The sequence below is a fragment of the Ixodes scapularis genome, unplaced genomic scaffold, assembly GCF_016920785.2.
Source record: "Ixodes scapularis isolate PalLabHiFi unplaced genomic scaffold, ASM1692078v2 PGA_scaffold7__128_contigs__length_106722199, whole genome shotgun sequence".
Lineage (NCBI taxonomy): Eukaryota > Metazoa > Arthropoda > Arachnida > Ixodida > Ixodidae > Ixodes > Ixodes scapularis.
This window is the reverse complement of record NW_024609882.1, coordinates 62,272,871-62,293,242: the sequence shown is the minus strand read 5'-3', so window position 1 is coordinate 62,293,242 and position 20,372 is coordinate 62,272,871. Positions and strand designations below refer to the sequence as shown.

At 50.3% G+C, this 20,372-nt stretch overlaps 1 pseudogene; it reads left to right on the top strand.

Moving 5' to 3' along the window:
* Positions 1–15,247: 15,247 nt before the first annotated feature.
* Positions 15,248–20,372, top strand: part of LOC121833140 — a 42,230-nt pseudogene continuing 37,105 nt past the window's right edge.

Sequence of the window (20,372 nt, the reverse complement as noted above, 5' to 3'; positions counted from 1 at the left end):
CGACGGGTGCCTTTCGCACGTCTCCTGTGCCAAGTCTGTATGCAGAGGCCAACGAGCTGTCTCTTGAGAAGAAAAGATTTTCTCTGGTCTTTTTGTATTCCCTGAGAGTCAGGTCCATCTCTGATCACCCTGCGCGAATGGCTGTGGAAGACATGCGCTCTGAAAGGGTGTTTCAAAACAAAGCCACAATTGTGCCTCCCTTCTCTTTGAGATTGAAAAGTGCCGTGTGAACATGGGACTCGATTGGAAGCCCCCGGTAGTGCAGTCTACTGTTGCGGGAGCACCTTGGGAGCACCCTGTCATTAAGTGTGACCTTTCCCTCACGCGATACAAGAAAGCTGATACTCCTAATGGTGTGTTTCTTCAGGAATTCTTAGCACTGCAATGTCAGTATTCCGAATATGTAAGCTTCTACACAGATGGTACAAAGACGGAATCTGCTGCTGGGTGTTCCATGATTGGGCCGACAGTTCAACTTGTTAGGCGAATCAAATCCTCTGCTTCTATTTTTACAGTGGAGCTCTATGGTCTGCTTCTTACCATAGGCTTCATACTTGATAAAAAGCTGTCTCGCTCCATCGTATACACAGACTCCCTCAGTGCATTGCATGCACTGTCTTCACTAACACCCCTCAAGCACTTCCTGCTCCTTGAACTGCGAAATAAGGTTGTTGCTGCCTCAAGACAGGGATACGAGATTGTATTTTGCTGGATTCCCAGCCACGTGGGCATTCCGGGCAATGAGGCAGCAGATCGCGCAGCAAGTACTTGTGTAAAACGAACAGTTGACCTCGACAGCATTCCTTATACAGACTACAAAGGCCTTCTCAGGCGTCACGTTAAGTGCAAATGGCAGGCTGAATGGGACCAAGAAATCGGCAACAACTTGCACATGATCAAACCTCTTTTGAGCGAATGGCAGAGTGCACGCCACCAGGAACGCTTTTTTGAGGTTGTCCTTTGCCGGCTCAGGATTGGTCACACTCATCTGACTCATGGCTACCTCCTTCGTGGGGAAGATGCCCCCACTTGTGAGCAGTGTGACAATGCCTTAAGCATTCTTCATATTCTAGTTGAATGTCCTGCTTATCATGAAGAACGGCTTTTGTATTTTTCGCAGCTGTATCAAGAACAAGTTCCGCTACACCCAGCTCTGCTCTTAAGTGGTGATTCTCTTGTGACACATACTAATGTTTTCAAATTTTTAGATAGTATCGGCCTTCTACACCGATTGTAACTTTCTTAACCTACAGATCATGCCCATCACCCTTTTACCTTTTGGTACCCCATTACCATCTTTTATCTAATCACTGGCTACTAAAGCCTCTTTTTTCTCTCCAAACCTTTTCCAGCAATAGTCTCGTTTTTGGCGCTCTATGGCCTTAGTAGCTTTTGCGCCATAAACACCAAATCAACCAAATCAACCAACGTCGCCCCAAGAACCCACCTGAGAGGGTGGGATGATAGGGGTTACTGCAGGAGACCCATTAAAGTTGCTCTCTCTCTCTCTCTCATCTTAATATTTTAGCAAACGTCTTATCGCCTGAATCGCGGAGAAAAAAATATTATCATATTTATAACCCAAACAGCTTAATACTTTTCACTCTTATGATATAATGTTATCTTAGACGAAAAATAATGATGAATGAATTAGGTATTTTTAAGTAAAATTTTTCTTTTGTCTAATAATGTTTTTCAGTTCGGTATCTTGCGTATTCGCTAAAGTAGACTGCCATAGGGGTTGAGAGGTGGTCAAGCCGCTTTGTGCGGCATTTTTTTTTTCTTGGTCTTTGCCATTGAAAATGGAAAATATAGATATATATTATTATATTATTGTTATTGTATTATTGACATAAAATACGAAATGCGTATGCGAGAACACGAAAAAAAAAACGGTACATTACAAGTACCAAGATCAGAAACACGCTTTCTTATGAGAATTATGTTCAAGGCTCCGCAGCAGACACGAATGCCTGTTTTCTATGCGGTATTTGCAGTTTCTAAGTTTAAGAAGTGATGTTTATAATATAATACATGTCTCGCGATAGTTACAAGGAACGTTTTTATTTATCAGCCCGGTGGCACATTGTGTTGGACTTCATAAGGTGATTATTCTACAGCAAACGCATGCGCCCAGCTGGCGCGATAAGCACGGCGATTAATGTCTAAGCAACCAAAGACTTTATTAAAATATTTTATCTCCGTATTCATGACAGTAAAACCGGAAAACTAAGAAGCCATTGCGTACGCATTCAACCAAAATTTGAATTCAATGTCTCACGCGACGGTGCAAGCGAAAGAAACTAAAGTACTCTATTTGTTCATTTATGTGAACATTAAATAATAATGAATTCTTACTACGCAACATATAGCGCGTATGTTATAACTTTTTACAAAGGCACACAACTAGCGCCATTTTGTAGGGCGTCGAGCGACTAGCTATAACATGAATTTGCTTTGAAATTTGGCATTGAGGACATCAAGCTAAGAAGCCACAGTACCTCCCCCCTTAAGTCGACATAGTAAACAAATGCGCGAGCAAGATCCTTTCCCAAGTGACACAGCATTTGATGAAGTATTTTGCCTCCCCGGCAGATCGCAATGTCGCGGTCGAGAAGGAGCTCTCTTAGAGTGTACCATTCAGCCCCGGAAATGGCGGTATGCCTGCGCACATGGGAGTTCCAACCTGGTCGAGAAGGAAAAGACGCGCTTGCTTTCGGAAATTGTCGTCTTTCCCTCTATATCGACCATGGGTCCCCCTTGAGAGTGCGCTTCGTCGAGCGGACCGGACCGTTAACAAACAACCTTAATTAGTTCAAGGCAGGCCACAACTCACCGACGTTCTTGCCAGTCTCTTTTGGCATGTTTGTCTTGTGAAGGCATTCATCGTGCTTCCCATAGATTTCGTCCGTGGTTTGCTTGGACTGGCGGTAGAAGCTTTTTTGCGTTTACTGGTGAGCGTTTAGACTCCATAGCTCTTCATGCTTTTGAGGCTATAGCCTTTAATGGCAAGGATAGGCAGCAGATCCCGGAGTGTGTGCAGAAGCTTTAACCTTCTTTTTTAGCCTTGTCGTGTTTATGGAAAACAAAAGCGAGGTAGCTAATAGTCGATGCCATGACAAACAAACATTTAGCGGTATACAAAAAGAATACTTTTAACGGCCTGTGTCGCTAAAAGAGGCCTTACAGAAGGCCTTCTGTGTGTGGCCGAAAGTTCGCGATGTGGAGAACTTGTATATCTCAGATTATTCTTTGAATTGAACAATAAAGGCTCTTAACATTACTGTGAGAGCGATACTGCTCAGCTGACAGTTACAGCAGTCGCTTCACCTGTGTTTTACAATGAAACAGGGTGTCCGAATGTGTCGATCGCGCCAACTTTCTTTACAACCCCTAATATCTGAATCTTTGAGACGTACTTTCCCTAGGTGTGTGAGAAAAAATTGTGTTTCGAATTCGAAGTGAGTAATGATCGTGCGAAGAATTTGATTCGTATTTTAAGTTTCTTTATTTGATTTTTTGAATAATTTGATAGATCGAATATTAGTACTAATGACGTTAGTGACCCAGGCATCACACTTGCTTGGCCTAGAAGAGGGCAGGTTTGGGCCTTTGACGTAGTAAACTAGATCGGTACCACCCAGGGAATTCGGTAAACTGCGAGCCTTGCGTCTCACTGTATTTTCCGTGCACCGGAATTCCACGGAACAGCCAGGGAAAGGATTTCCTTGGCATTCTTAGTCTTTTCTTGGTCCGAGCCGGACAGGGTAGACGGGCGGCCGTCAACTTTTAAGGATTTTGTGGCGCTTCACTGCATTCACTGGCTTCAGGATTCCCCAGAACTTCCAGGGAGTGGTTTTGAGTTTCGTTTATTAGTTTTGTAAGATTCAGTGCGCCAAGAATTGACTGGTGACTACCGGCGTTTATTATTCCTTGGCTGGAGTTTGCTTTTCATTAAACCCTCAAGTACCCGCTACGGCCATTTTTACATACATCAACTTTAAATCTCTTTTTTTCTTAGTACTTTTTGCGTAAACTTTATTTTTAGGCCACTATCAGAACTCCCCTGACTGGCTCCGCCCATAACTGCATGTGCTTGGTCTTTGGCCGGGAACCATTGCTGCCTTTTCTTTTCAAGAATATTGCGCTTGTCGGCGTGACTCGATCGTCGAGCTTTATTGACATGCCCGTGTCGATGGCACCTGACAACCACAAGCAAGTTACGTAAAACCGCGCTATGTCTCTGATTTCACAACAGCACTCAAAACATTGAACTTGCGCTGTGCTTGTATAAATTTGAAAAGACAACACGACAGATCTCATAAGACTCCAGAGTCCGGTGCTTATTCCAGAGCAAAATAACTAATCGCCATCAGTCGGCGCTTCAATAAAAATAATTCGAACATAAACATGCTGCGCAAATAGATATCTGTAACTTGAATCGGCGTTGAATACGCGTGTTCCCTTTGCCGGTCGCTCAAACCCTGCGTTCTTTGAAGACTAAAAATATTTACCGGTGCTTGAGTCAAATTCATTGTCCCAACTTTAAATATGCAATAGACATCAGTTGCACATTCTAGGTAACTGCAGCGTCATGATTCGGTTTATTCCCGAAACGAACTTGCCACAGAAGCTCTAAGCGAAACATTGTTTCTAAAGCCAACATGTGCTATGCAAATAAAAACACGACACGCGATACTTCGACAAAAAAAGGTTTACCTGCTGGTAGGCCACAAAAAGTCTCATTTGTATTTGTAAGTTCAAAGGAGAAAAGAGGAAGACAGAGGTTAGGGCCGCAGTATTCGAAACTGATTTTTAGTATTTATTTAAAGTGGGAACGACTCATCTGACTCACGTACGACACCGCCGCCACACATGGAATCCGGTCTGCACTAGCCAGAGCACCTAACCAGCGAAACAGTCCGAACGGCCCACGAAGTTCCGAAAGCCTTGGCCACGCGTCGCATAAAACGCGCGCAGTTGGCGCTAGTAATCAGGTACATAAAAAAAAGGTTTATTCCACGGAACATCGCTTAAGTCCCTTAAAGGTGTATCCACACGACGGACCGGGCCGTGGACCGATTGATCACGTGATGCGCGGCCCGCGGGCCGCCCGGCTGCAATGAGCATCCACACGGCGGACCAAAAGAGCAGACGACAGAGCGAACGGGCCGGTCTAACCCTCGACCTCACAGCTCCGCCAAACGCATGCAGCGAGCTGCTTTGAGGCTATTTGTAAGGAGCCAAGATGGATGTTGAATGAAAGAAACGATTGGCCGCGGCGGCCTTGGCGTTGACTATTGAGGACGAGGACGACTTAAGTGAACCGAAAAAGGCATGGGGACATCTTTAGATGATTATTTGAGTACTCGTCGTGACTATTATCCCTCAGAGCGGGGAATTGCTCCATGAGCGCGATGAAGTGAAAAGTTGCATCGTCGCAAAACAAAAGGTTCGTCTTCTTCGTCTTCAACAGTTGGAGCCAAAAGAAAACGACTTCGGATATAGATTCCAATCCAAACAACAAAAGTCAGCTTGTTGCCAGACTTAGCGCTTCAATTATACTAAAAACGCCGCGGTCCGCCGCCAAGGTCCGGGCGAGAAAAGTCGCTTGGCATTTCTCAGAAGCGCGGGCCGCGGACCACCGGCGGACCTCGAAAACCGGTGACGTAAGATTGCGTGATGCGCGGCCCGCGGACCAAAAGAGCAATCTGGTCCGTCGTGTGGATACACCTTTATGGGTACAACGTAATGAATATAAAAAGTAAAGAATACCGCAAATATAACTCTTTTTGTGTTTTTATCTTCATTTAAAGGTAAAAAAGCATAGTTTTAATCCATGTTTGGATAGGTTCCACGTGAACCCATGATTGATACAATTTAAATATACGAAATAAGCTTAGGATCGACATCCCCTGAAGAAAAAGCTTGTTTTTGACAACATTTTGTTTTTATTGTTTCGAGCGATGTTAATACAATTCTTCAGCAGTCAAAGCATACATCTTCCATGCCGTCTATTGCACAGCAGGAAATACGGGGCAACTAATACTTTTTTCTATGCATCTTGATTCTGTTATTTACTATTAATTCGGTCAAAGGAGAGCTCATGAAGTGTCAACATCGACTTCATATTGATTTTGCTCGCACTGATCGTGAAACGAAGTGTGGGCCACGTCTTCCACGTTCTAGTGGTGCATGCGTAGACATATTCAGAAATAAGTTGTGCTGCGTTGTCAAGGCAAGCGTATCTTCCGCTGCCTTGTGTTCTTGTTCTTAAGCTTCTGAGTGTGCTGACCACGCACGCTTATACAGATTGTAGCTACATAGCTCCGGAGGGGGACAAACCTTCTGTTCCCACACACGCAGTACGTTAGAAACTGAATTGCAAGGCTGTATGTGTTGCAAGCTGTAGCAATTTTGAATGTAAACACTGGGGATGTAAAGTAAACACTGGGGATGGGGTCGCCTCCTCTCGACAGTTCGCTCTGCAAAAGTGGAAAGAGATGTAGAGCTTCCACTACCTGTCACCGACAATAACTAATTCGCTTCAACTCAACACTGATAATCATGCTCAGCTAATCCCACTCCAAACACAGAATGCAGGCTTCCTTGAATTGTTGTGTGTGTTTATGAGGTAAACTGCAAAGAGCCTTTTCTCTTACGCCGAATAACCGACGCAGACAGGAATATTTTTCGAAGGGGGGGGGGGGGGGGGGGTGGAGGTGGGCAGAGGGGTTTGATGCTGAATGCTCCCCACGCCTCCTATTTGACTACGTCACTGGTGTCTTGTCAGCTGTGCGTGATTTTGGAGATGTCAATACAACCCTTATTACTGAGCCGTAAATCACGGCCTGTAAGTAAAACGAAACCTGACAAAATTAAAACGAAATACTAATATTTTTAGTAAAAAAAAACTGTTTAGTTATTGATTAAGCAATTGCCGTTATTCACAAATGAAAACGCAAGCTTAATTAAGATGTCGAACATCCTATGTTTGAGGAAGGGGATAGGCATAAGTTGATGAGAGTATATCTCACTCCGGCAAACAAATGCTATAACGCAACATATAACCGGAGCAGCTGGGACACTATGTCGGCTTCCCAAAAAGCGACTTCAAGGTGCGTAGAGAACAGGACAGCTGCAGTAATGATCACACAAGTGACCCCGGCCCTATATATAATAATCGTAAAAGAAAAGTGTAGAAACCGAAACTATGCCTCAGTCGTATATCATTTCATTGCTCCGTCCCAATCCAAAGCCACAAACAAGTTCTGGCTTCTTGTCAGTCTATTCAGACAAATGCCTCTCGACGTCCGTGGGTGTAATGAAAGTTTAAATGAGTTTTGCCAACTTCATGTTTATAACTCATTCCAGAAGAATATCTGTATATACTATATGATCCTCCGAACATCGTACCTCACGTTTGAATCTGTATTTGGATAATATTCCACCTTTTTCGACGAATCGAGCGGCTTGCGCGATTTCGTTTTTCCCTAGCCGGCGATGTCGCCGCGTCGTCATCGCGGCGATGGAAGCGTTGGTCGCGTTTGGTACAGTTCAGGGGAATGCTGGCTGCCTTCAGGCAAACGACCGCTGTCACTTGTTGAGAGTGTTCGTTGCAAACTTACGCAAATGTTATCTGCTACCTTGAGAATCCCGGTTCTGCGATACCGGAGCACTAGAGAGACGCTGATCAGATCGTTTCGAAAGTTCGCGTTGTTCTCAGTGAGTCGTTTTGACAAAAGGCAAATTGGTGTCAGTTGCGCTGAACTGTTCTGTGCTATCATGCGCTTGTATCCGGATCTTAGAACAAACGCCTTAGATATGTTGGGAGTGCGACATGCACGAAGAATTAGACGGTTATACTTTGGCGTGTTGTATCTTTTTTTCTCAGGCTAGCGACAGCGATATGTTGTGCCCAGTATCTTCAAAACTCCCGGTCTCCGTGCACTGGGGTTTTGCGCAGAGTCTAGTGGGATGGCAAGGGGCCGGGGCTCAGTTTGGGTGCCACGCTGAGGTGTTGTGCGCTTGGCGGGTTCATAGGACAAGTTCCTAACTGGGCTTCGCTATGTCGCTCACGTACGGCCTGTGTCCCGGGCCGGCGTGTTGCGCGTGGCGTCGGGGTTGAGGTGCGCGGGCCTAGGTTTTCCTTAAAGTGCAGACCTAACTCTCCTACTTTCGTCGTTCCCGTTGTTTTATCCCTTATTCCATGTTTGACATTTTATTTCTCTTGCTCTGGTTGACTGGCTAGCAGATGCTCACGCGTAAGGCCCGTGTATATCCTTGCGAACCACCCAGAGTACTACTACTGTGGCTAATAAAAAATATTATCGTTTGCCTTAGCGTCGTTTTTATTTACCCCGGAAATATTCGTGACTTATAAAACTTGAGGTTGCACTAGTAGTTTACATGACTGAGGAAAGAAGTTTAATGATTTTATTGAAATGCTCTGATCTGGTATAGAATGTATAGTGCTGCAAAGGTTGCAGCAGAGACTTGCATATCTGGCCGGCGCTCTGGCTTGTATAGCAGATAGACGTTCATATCATGTAGATCCAACCTTGAAAGTGAAGGCTCTCTACTTACTAGAACTTTAAAATACCTGAGGTCCAGGTAAAGTTGAAGGGAGTCTCTTAAATCGTATTGGAATCATGGTCAAGGCCGAATGCTGGATAAAATTTTAGTCTTAATGCTAGTTCACACTGTTGCAATTTACTACGCCGAGTCCGACAAAACCCGTTTATAGGCCTCCTGTGACGGCTTATGACCGCCCCACGCTGCACAAATGGCAGTCCTAAGAGGCTTAAAATTATTTTTTTTATACTCGGTCGTAGGCGGTTCCAGATGGGTGAACCAGCTTTAACGCTTCTTGGGTACATGTACAAACAGTAGCTGAGGTGCGTCCGCTTTGCAGGCAATGTGAATTTACATACTGTTTCCCTTAACCAACGGGAATTTACATGTTGTTTTGCTCAGTCCGAAACATTTAGGAGCTGTTTAGCTCTGTCAATTGGCAAATAGGTGTCATTTTTCTCTTCTTCAGATATTAGATAACGCCAGCTTCGCTTCATGGGACATTTAATGTTTTTGCATGAAAATTCGCCCACGGGCTCTGCAAGTTGCTTCGGAAAGGGTCACCTCAGCATACCGGGTGAGGTCTTCGACAAGCGCGAGGAGATAGCGATTGCCCTAGGTTGACGCGGGCAGGGGCCCCATATAATGTCCATGGACTTCCGTTGGAACGGCTTTGACATCTCCTCAAACAACCGCATAGGTAGAGGCTTGCGGCCCTTATGAGTTTTCCGCAGAGCATAAGAGTGACAACAGTCACAGTAGCTAAAGACATCCTTTCTCATGCACGACCAGTAGTAATTTCGAGAAAGTTTCTACATAGACTTGAGTGTTCCCGCTTAAACAAGGCACTTCATGCGTAGCCACTGTCAACTAATTCCTCAATGAAGTAGACAGAACCACCAGCGCTTTAGGCACCTCATGGCTCGCTCCTGTATCCGCTCCGCTTCGGAACAGCAGCCCCTCGCTGTTCAGAAACTATTCCCGGAGCGACCGTCTACTTTCCGGCATTGTAAAAGCAGATGATTCAGTTAATTGCCTGTTTGCTGTTCCTGGCGAAAGCGCTACGTGTCCAACGTTGTCGAAGTCTGCCAACTCCCGAACGACCGACCTACTTAGAGTGTCGACACCCTGGTTCAGCTTGCCCTCCCGGCGGACAATCTAAAAAAGGATGCTCCTGCAGCAAAATATAACATCTCGCGAGGAGAAAGTTAAAGTAAGGAAATATATACGTTATCTCAGAGCGTTTCAATTGGTGACGGCACGATAATGTTTTCCAAATAAGTAGCAGCGAACGTGGCACACAGCCTACACCACACCTATACACTTTTGCTCCACGGCACCGCAGAGCCTTCTTACCACGTTGAGTTGAGGGATCGCATATGCTGCAGGCTGTTCCTCCCCGTCAAAGTACTAGGCCAGCACAGCACTCAAGCCCAGGCCAGATACCTTGTTCATGACGATGAAGTTTCTTGAGAAGCACGGGAATCACAGCAGCGAGTTACTGGTCAGAACATCCTTCATTAGCATGAAGGCCGCTTGAGCTTCCTCGTTCCAGACGAACTCTAGGTTTGATGAGGTGAGCAGTGTCGTTGGCTCGACTTTTTTTCCGAAGTTGTTTCACATGTCTGCGGTAACACTATGGCAACTCCAGTTCATCTTTTAGGACCTGACATTAGGACGGTCTCAACTGCAAGCGTGCCTGCCACCTGGAGGTTTATCAGCACTTAATCCACATCCACCACTTCCTGGCCCAAGTCGTGGATGTAAACAATCACGTCGTCTAAGTACATATGGCAGTACTTCCACAAATGTCCCACCAGGATTACCTTGGCATTATTCGCCACTCGCAGTCACCGGACGCCGTGTTAAAGGCAGTTTTAGAGCGCAGCTCTTAGGGGCCCGTTCCCGGCTTGAGCGGCGTCGGCGTCGCCGTCGGCGTAACCAAGGTCACCCCAAGGTCACTCCCCTAAGGTCACGTGGCCCCCAAGGTCACCCCAAGGTCACGTGACCCCAGCGGTCACGTGACCCCTCCCCCAGGGTCACGTGACCCCCAAGGTCACGTGACACCCAAAGTCACGTGACCCCCCGAAGTCACGTGACCACCCCAGGGTCACGTGACCTCCCCGATGACGTCATCGATGAAGTCACCGGCATCCACATCGTCATCATCACTGATGACGTCATGAGTGACGTCACTGATGACCTCACCGGCATCCGCATCGTCATCGTCATCACTGATGACGTCATCAGTTACCTCACTGATGACGTCACCGGCATCCGCATCGTCATCGTCATCATCACGGATTACGTCATCGGAGTCCGCATCGTCATCGTCACTGATGACGTCACTGATGCCCTCACCGGCATCCGCATCGTCATCGTCATCATCACTGATGACGTCATCAGTGACGTCACTGATGACGTCACCGGCATCCGCATCGTCATCGTCATCATCACGGATGACGTCATCAGTGACGTCACTGATGACATCATCGGCATCGTCACGTGACCCCCCAAGGTCACGTGACCCCCAAGGTCACATGACCCCCCTCCCCACGTCACTTCACCCCCCAGTACCCTTCCATCCTCCTCCTCAAGAGCTGCGCTCTAATTCGGTGTTACAGGGAGTGGTAAACGGCTTTCACTTTTTTTTCTCGGTGGTTCTCGTCCAATATTATTTGCCCAAAACCTGGTGCCAGGTACAGAACGGTGAAGTACTTTGCAGTACGCGCCTGAGCGATGGTCTCCTGAATATTTTGGAAGGGGTACGGGTTGATTATTGTCACCATGCTTAAGCAATGATAATCCAGAACGAATCGGCAAGATCCGTCAGGCTTCTGAACGAGCAAAGCGGACACACCCCAGGGTGAAAGGGAGTGCTCAATCACGCCCTTGTCTAACAGGGCTTGGGCTTGTGACTCCATCCCGTACCTATCGGCCGAAAGGTATTCTATATTCTCTGCGATATACAGGAGCAACCTATTCTGTGGTCCAGCTTTGTTGAGGCAGATAGGTCGGAAAACTTTTGAAAACACGCTCTGACTTCTCATTTGCCGTATCGCAAGTTAGTACGGTTTCCTCTAGCCGTGCGTCGGATTCCACGGCAACGAAAATAGTGACCCACGCGTTCTTGGGCAAACGCATCAAAGTCAACGAAAGTGTTGTATTCTGACCGGCACCTGTTCCTTTCACTCCACACACGCTAGACAGTCTATTCCTAGAAGTCCATGAGGCTAAATCTCCATCATCTCTACCATTCCCATTGTACTGCTCGGGCTGTTGCCTGGAAGCCCGCCAGCCAATATTTTTTTCTTTCCTGGGTTGAATGACGCACTCCTGTACCAACATAATAGGTGTCCCGATTGAACAAGCACTTCTCACCAGCTCTTTCGGGGACCAGCTCCAAATGCGCACTTCTTCGTCATTAATCATGGCGGTTAGCAGGTCCAAGTCGTGGGCTCGCAGAACACCCTGCCCCAGGAATACAGGCACGGGGATCATTGCGCTGTCGGTGAAAACAAAGTACTGGTGGAAGAACGACGTGCTACCGATCTCGAGTGCTATGACATAGCAGCCACACGTCTTCAGTTATTCCTTTCTTATGACCACCAATCTTGTGCACATAGCACGTGGATGCTCGTCGAACTTGCGAGCCCCCTGAGTCAACTCCCTGAAGACCGACTCTTTTAAGGGGCAGACATTTGACCCCGTATCGACCAGAAAACGGAGATTATTTACTCCAACGTTTCCCGCGATAACCGGGCTGCTTTTTGCGCAAACTTTGATCGCGACATTTTCTTCTCTTCTCGCGCCGGCATTTTTCTAATGTGGCTGCTATATATATTTCCAGCTCGAAAGTCCTCTGAGTCGACATCCCCTTATAACACGCTATTTGCGGGCCGGTTCAATGAAGGGAAGCGGCTTGACGCGGCGCCTTTCTCACATTACGCATGCTTTTCTCGAGCCTCATCCAAACCAAGATGCTTTACGGGGCACAGCACGTAGGCATCACAAGGAAACAGCGTGAGGCCCTAGAGGTCCTTAATCGGCGTGCCATGCGTATCGTCACGGGCCTGCCGAACTTCACGTAGGTTGACACGCTGCAGGCCCATGCTGGACTCAACACCATTGGAGACCTGTTACACGAGGCATGCCTCGGGCAGCACATCCGCCTTTCACGGTCCATACCGGTACGATCCATTTTCGGGTTGCTGGGCTTGCGACCCGTTGAGGGAGTTCCATCACCAGCCACACCCCCTCCACCTTGGAGTTTGCCAAGCCTGACGACCTCTGGCAAGCCGACGCTATTCCATGCTGGAGGCGGCTATTCGGGCCGCCGCCGATCCCAAGCTGCGGCGCACGAACGTGACGTCAACGCCGACGACCTTGAAGTACGCAGATACTACTGTGACGCGGCCGCGGATCCCGAGTCCGGATCTACTGCCGCAGCTGCCTGTTGCCTATCCTTGAGATCGACCACTGGTGTCCGGCTTCCACCGGGGCTTGACTCGCTGGAGGCTGAGCTGCGGGCGATCCTGCTGGGAGCTGAACTGGCGCCCCGCGACAGCGCCACCGGAGGGCTATCTCCCACCGAGATCCTCCTGCACAGAGACTCTGCGGAAGCGGTCAAGGCATGCCTTTCTTCAGCGCCCCCCCCCCCCCCCCCCCCCCTCGCACTCCAACGTTCTGCTCCATCCGGGCGGCTGTACCGGGACTCGAGTTGGTCCTGGGATCGGCCGCACACATCAGGGTCGTTTGGGTTTCGGGCCACGCGGGCATAGAGGGCAATGAAGCGGCGCACCGGCTGGCAAGGGCGTTCTTGTCTCTCCCCTCGGCCGGTCAGCCGCTTCTGCGACCCTTGGATGCACCTTTTGGCTCCGACGCTAGCACTGGGCCTTCACTACCACAGCACCCGCGCACCGAAACCAAGCGGCGCCTGTCCACCCGGCTGCCTGAGTGCCGACCACCATCCCTAGGGGATACCCGCGGGCGGCCGAGGTCCGGCTACGCCGAATCACAACCGGCTGTGCATGGACACCGTATCGCCTGGCCCGCTTTGGGCTACGTTTGCCAGAGCATGCAATATGCGACCGGTGTAGTTCGACCCCTACATTGCCACCTCAAGCCAACCGAACCGGAGGGCTAATCCCCGATACTTTCTTTAACACCCAGTCCTCAGCGCATCTCGCCACCCTGCGCCACCTGCTAGGGAGTGCCCGGCAAGTCGAAAGGAGAGGGACATAGCACTAGCGCAGCTCGGCCCACCGCCAGAAATGACGTTCGAGGCCTGGACGGCACCGACAGGCCCCACAGACGTCACACTCTCAAGAAAAAAGGGTGTAAAAGGGTGTATCGCTACACCCTTTGTCTTATATTATACACCCCAAAACTTCAATTCGACGTACAGCGGCCTACAGTCGAGCAGATTGCCCGAACGTTTACGAGGGGCTTGATAACCGTAAGGTAGAACTTATTAAAATAGATAATGTACGTTTTGCCGTCTACAAAAAAAAAAAAAAAAAAATCGGGTTTTTTTTGGCTTTACTGTATAAACTCGGTGTTTTCTTTATGTGGTCTTTGACACGCACTTTAGCTGTTGAATAAGTTATATAACACCGTTATCAAGCCCCTCGTAAAATTTGGGGTCGTCTGTTCTACTATAGGGCTCAGTACGTCGTAATGAAGTTTTGGGTGTATTATATGGGACAAAGGGTGTAACGATGCACCTTTTTACACCCTTTTTTCTTGAGAGTGCAAGAGGCGGGTCTTCAACTCACTCTTGGCTTTTGAGGACGGCCGGTCTGGCCGGCCTTCTGTAAGCCCTCTCCCCCTCCCCCCTCGCACCCCCTCTCCCATTTCTGCATCCTCATACCTTTCCCCTTCATGACAAGGCATGAAACCGGTCGTGTCGTACCCCCTCTAAATATAAATAAAACGTATCCAACAACAACAACTTTCTCATCTTCGATTCTGCCCGGCGCTCTCTATTTCTGTAACCGATCCTGTTTCAATACCAGCAACACAAATGGTGACAATATTACTCATAGCGAGAATTACTCTGCCTTATTGCGGCCCGTCGTAGGGAGACATATTCCGCCAACAGCTTTTTCAACCTGTTAAGGCGCTGGGACAAAACGCCGCTTTCACTTTTTTCCCCGCACGCATCCAGTGCACGTACGGTGGGTCTGGACGCTACCAGTTTCTCGTTCTTTTCTACACGAGTGGCATTCCCTATGGGCTCCTCGATGTTAGCTGGGTCCCTTGAGAGGACGCCGCGCCTGACAAAGTGATGCAGTCCGTTTGAGAAACAAGGACACTAGCTTCTGTTGATACACAGTTTCTGCAGCCGTACAAAGTTTATCTGATTTGGCTCCTTCGAAGAGAGGGACGCTTTTAGTACCAAACGCTTGCAGACGCGTGGCCAATCCCCTCACATCTTCATTCACCTCTTCACCTCATGTCGGACAGTTGAAAGCCAGTAGGGTGTGACACATTCCGACTCGTCATCAAACTTTTTGAGCATTCGTTCCTTGAATTAATGGAACGTTTCCACCGTCTTCATTTGCTCGTAGAGCCAGGCGAAGGTGAATGCTTTTCCAATCATCATGAGGTTAGCCATGCCTATCCACTGCTAATTATTTGAGGTCCCCATCTTCGCAACTTCGTCTAGTACATGAAGAAAATCTGCAACACTGGGGCCGCTACCGTCAGAAAAAATGATGGCACCTATAAACCCAACGCTAGAACTTCCTCATCCATCGAGCTCGCCATTATTAAAGCCACGGTATTGATGGCCGCCGTACTATCGCCGCTTTACTACATGGTTTGTCCGAATCACGGGAGTTAATATTGTCACGGGTGGTGAACAATAAATAAGAAATAAACAGGAAGAAATAAATGTTTAATGTGGCGAACTTGTGCCAAAAATATAAAAGGGTACAAAGATAATAACAGAGCGTCGCGGGCGTCGAAGTCGGCGTGACAGCAGAGTCGAACGCTGGGACGAGTGACCCCGGCTTGCCCGCGGAGCCGCTTTTGTACACACGTTGGCTTCTGGAGCATTCGTCGTAGGAGGTTCGACGCGTAGAACATTCTCACCTCGAATCAGCTAGACGGTTCTCGATTTCACCAGAACATCACAATACAGTGTTAACAAAAATGCATAGCCGCGGCCAGGAATCGAACCCTGGCCCTTCGCGTGGGAGGCAAGCGCGATAACCGTTAGGCTACGGCCGCGCTGCCTACTTGGCGCGCGGCATTACTCCCCCCTTAAAAAGTGCATCGCCCCGATGCATCCCAAAACAAAACAAAGCACATAAAAAGAACGGCAAACTAAAGAGTCACTTGAAACACATAAGATCCACAGTCCTATCGAGCGTAGTACGGCTTCAGGCGCACGACGTGGACGACTTCAGATCGTGGTGGGCGGCGTGATGATGTTCTTGTTTCGTCGGGCATCACCTCCTAGTTCAGCTCGCCGCGGCGACGAAGTACCTTGTATGGTCCAAAGTACCGTTTCAGCAGTTTCTCACTGAGGCCGCGTCGCCGGATGGGCGTCCACACCCACACCCTGTCTCCGGGCTGGAAGTGAACATCCCTGCGACGAAGGTTGTAGCGGCCCGCGTCGACGCGTTGCTGGTCTTGAATCATGAGTCGGGCGAGCTGGCGGACTTCTTCGGCGCGTTGAGCAACCGCCTGGGCGTCGTCGCTCTCATTGTCAGATGGCTCATGGGGCAGCATTGCGTCCAGCATGGTCGTTACCTTCCGACCATGTACCAGCTGGAAAGGGGTGAATCCAGTGGTCTCCTGAACCGCCGTATTTTAGGCAAACGTGACGTAGTGCAACACCTCGTCCCACTTCTTATGCTCTACGTCGACGTACATAGAGATCATATCGGCGATTGTCTTGTTGAGTCGCTCGGTCAGCCCGTTGTTCTGCGGGTGGTATGCAGTGGTTCGACGATGGCCGGTGCCACTGAGACTAAGGATCTCTTGCGTCAGCTGGACCATGAACGAAGATCCGCGATCTGTAATCAGAACTTCGGGAGCGCCGTGCCGGAGGACGATGGGCTCGATGAAAAACTTGGCGACTTCCACAGCAGTCCCTGAAGGAAGAGCTTTCGTTTCGGCGTACCGCGTGAGATAATCTGTGGCGACGATGATCCAGCGGTTCCCCGACGTCGAAGGCGGAAAAGGACCAAGTATATCCATTCCGATCTGCTGGAAGGGTGTAGTTGGAGGAGAAATGGGCTGCAGAAGTCCGGCCGGCCTCGTCGGCGGTTTCTTGCGTCGCTGGCACTCGTGGCATGATCGTGCGTATAGGTGGACGGTCTTGGGGAGCTTCGGTCAGTAATACTTTTCACGAATACGGGCCAGTGTCCGGCTGTAACCAAGGTGCCCGGATGTCGGGTCGTCCTGGCAGGCTTGGAAGATCTCCTCTCGAAGGTCACTCTGGATTACCAGCAACCACGGTGTGTTGTTGTCGCCGAAGTTCTCTTTGTAGAGTACACCTTGTCGGTTGGCGAAAGTCGGCAGTACTCGTGAGAAGACACGTGGCACGGTACTCCTGCCCCCTTCCAGGTGCTCGATTAATGCGCGCAGCTCAGGATCGTCCCGTTGACGTCGTGCCATATTGGCGGTGTTCACTGCTCCTAGGAAGCACTCGTCGTCATTGTCTTCGCTGCAGCCGGAAGGGGTTTCGACGGGGGCTCTGGACAGACAGTCGGCGTCGCTGTGCTTGCGGCCTGACTTATAGACCACTGTCATGTTGAACTCTTGTAGTCGAAGACTCTACCGAGCGAGGCGTCCTGACGGGTCCTTCAGGTTCGCAAGCCAGCAGAGCGAGTGGTGGTCCGTGACTACACGGAACGGGCTCCCGTACAAGTACGGACGAAACTTCGTTATTGCCCAGATGACCGCAAGGCATTCTTTCTCAGTAGTGGAGTAATTTTTCTCCGCCTTGGACAATGTCCGACTTGCGTAGGCGATGACTCGCTCGATGCCTTCTTGCACTTGGACTAGTACTGCGCCCAGTCCCGCGTTACTTGCGTCCGTGTGAATTTCTGTTTCCGCATCCTGGTCGAAATGTCCAAGCACAGGAGGAGTCTGGAGTCGTCGTTTCAGTTCGTCGAATGCCTGCTGTCGCTCCTCGGCCCATTCGAACTTCTCGGCGTCCTTCGTGAGATTCGTAAGTGGTGCGGAAATCCTTGCGAAATCCCGAACGAAGCTTCGATAATAGGCACAAAGTCCAAGGAATCTTCGCACGGCCTTCTTATCTGTCGGCGCTGGAAATGCCGCGACGGCGCGAGTCTTCTCGGTGTCTGGGCGGACGCCTTCGTTACTAACCACGTGGCCAAGGAACTTCAGTTCGTCATAGGCGAACCGGCACTTTGACGGTTTGAGTGTGAGTCCGGCGGTCTGAATGGCTTGAAGAACAGTTCGGAGTCGTCTCAAGTGCTCGTCGAATCCAGCTGAAAATACTACGACGTCGTCAAGGTAGACGAGACAACTCTGCCACTTCAGCCCTGCCAGTACGGTGTCCATGACACGCTGGAAAGTTGCTGGCGCCGTGCATAGTCCGAAGGGCATCACCTTGAACTCGTACAGTCCATCCGGCGTGACGAAGGCTGTCTTCTCTCGGTCCCGTTCGTCGACCTCGATTTGCCAGTAGCCGCTCTTCAGGTCCATCGATGAAAAGTATCGAGAGTGGCGCAGCCGGTCTAGAGTGTCGTCGATGCGGGGCAGTGGGTAGACGTCTTTCTTCGTAACCATGTTGAGCTGCCGGTAGTCCACGCAGAACCGAAGAGTTCCGTCCTTCTTCTTAACCAGCACGACTGGAGAGGCCCATGGACTGCTTGAAGGTTGGATTATGTCGTCATTCAGCATCTCTTGAACTTGCTGATGGATCACCTCCCTTTCCTTAGCGGAGGCTCTGCACGGCGATCGATGCACAGGGCGCGCGTCGTTCTCGGTAACGATGCGGTGCTTGGCAACCGCGGTCTGGCGCACCTTCGACGACGTCGCAAAGCAGTCGCGGTATTCGGCGAGGAGGTTAACCAGCTGACGCCGTCTGGGGTCCGGAAGCTTAGGGTCAATGTCGAGCTGCGCTGGCGACGTACTGTCTTGCTGGGGCGGCGAGGATTCTTCAGTAATCGCGGTGATTTCGGCGGTGTTTCGGAGTTTCTCGACATGGCCCACGGCGGCACCTTTCGTGAGGTGTTGCGTTTCGTTTCGGAAGTTCGTCACGAGGGCCACAGTCCGCCCATCCTGAAGTTCAGCTACTCCCCTTGCGACGCCTATGCCTCTTCCCAGGAGCAATTGGAGGCTTCCCTCGAAAAGAACTTCGCCACAGGAAGCTTCATCGATCCCGACAAGTACGGAAACACTCGACCGCGGTGGTAGGTTTACGTGGTTTGCGAGGACTCGGACCGTGGGTGACGTCGCTTGGGGTTCCTCCGCTGGTGGAGCAGGTTTTGGTAGCGTCAGCCGGTTTGTTCCGAGGTCGATGACGGCGCCATACTCGCAGAGAAAGTCCATTCCGAGGATAACGTCCCTCGAACAGTCTTGCGGAACGACGAACTTGACAGGGCACATTTCACCGTGGATCTCGACGCGAGCAGTGCATCTCCCGACTGGTGTGATGACATGTCCCCCGGCGGTTCGTATTTGGGGTCCTTCCCACGGCGTCATGACTTTTCGAAGGCGGAGGGAGAGCCTCCCACTCAAGACTGAGTAGTCTGCTCCGGTGTCCACGAGTGCCGATGCGTCGTGGCCGTCGATGACGACGTTTAGGTTGTTGGACACCGTTGCAGGGGCATCGTAGCGATGCGTGGCGTCGGGAGAGTGGGAGCGCTCCGGCGTTCTTGGAGGCTCTTTACTCGGGTCGGCTTCGGCAACGGCACCTCCAGGCGTTGCCGCACTTAGTTTTCCCGACGAGATAGGGGGGACAGGCTGTCAACCGCGACCGACGGAAAGGCGACGCGGAACGTCGGGGGGATGGAGAACGGGAACCTCGTGGTGAGGTGGGTGCTGGTGACGGAGGGCGACGGAGGTATTCCTCGATGTCCCTTGGTCGTTTTCCAAAACGAGGTCAACGGTCGTTTGGAGCGAATCCTCGCAGGGGCGGTAGGGGCACCTCCGGTAAACGTGGTCAGCCTCCCCGCAGTGGAAGCACACCGGGCGTCCGTCATCCGTGCGCCACACGTCGGTCTCTCGAAGTCCACGCTGCTCTTGGCGCGGCGCGTACTGCGGCGAAGAGACTTCACTTTGGGGTGCAGATGGGTACTGCCGAGCAATAGGAGGCTGCGGACGACGAACAACGGCGGCATAGGTCACAGCTGGTGGTTCCGGTGCGGCGTCGGTGAGAACGTCTAGCTGGAGCGCTTGCTGGACCTCTTCTCGAACAATCTCGGCGATCGAGAGTGAAGCTGGACGTTCGGCGGCAGGTATCAGCTTCTTCAGTTCTTCACGGACGATGTCCCGGACTATTTCTCGGATCCCCGGAATATTGGGGCTGAGGGCGCAGCTTGATGGCGTGGGTGCAGCGACGGCAGGAGCTCGATGGAAGTGAGCGGCTCGTGCTTGCAGGGCCCGTTCAATGTTGGTCGCTTCTTTTACAAACGTTTCGACGGTGGTCGGCGGGTTGCGGACGAGGCCTCCGAAGATGTCATCTCGTACGCCTCGCATCAGGATCCGCAACTTCTTTTCGTCGGTGGCTTGAGGGTCGGCGCGAGTGACCAGGCGCAGGGCATCCTCGACGAAACTTGTGATGGTCTCGTTTGCGCCCTGGGTTCTCATTC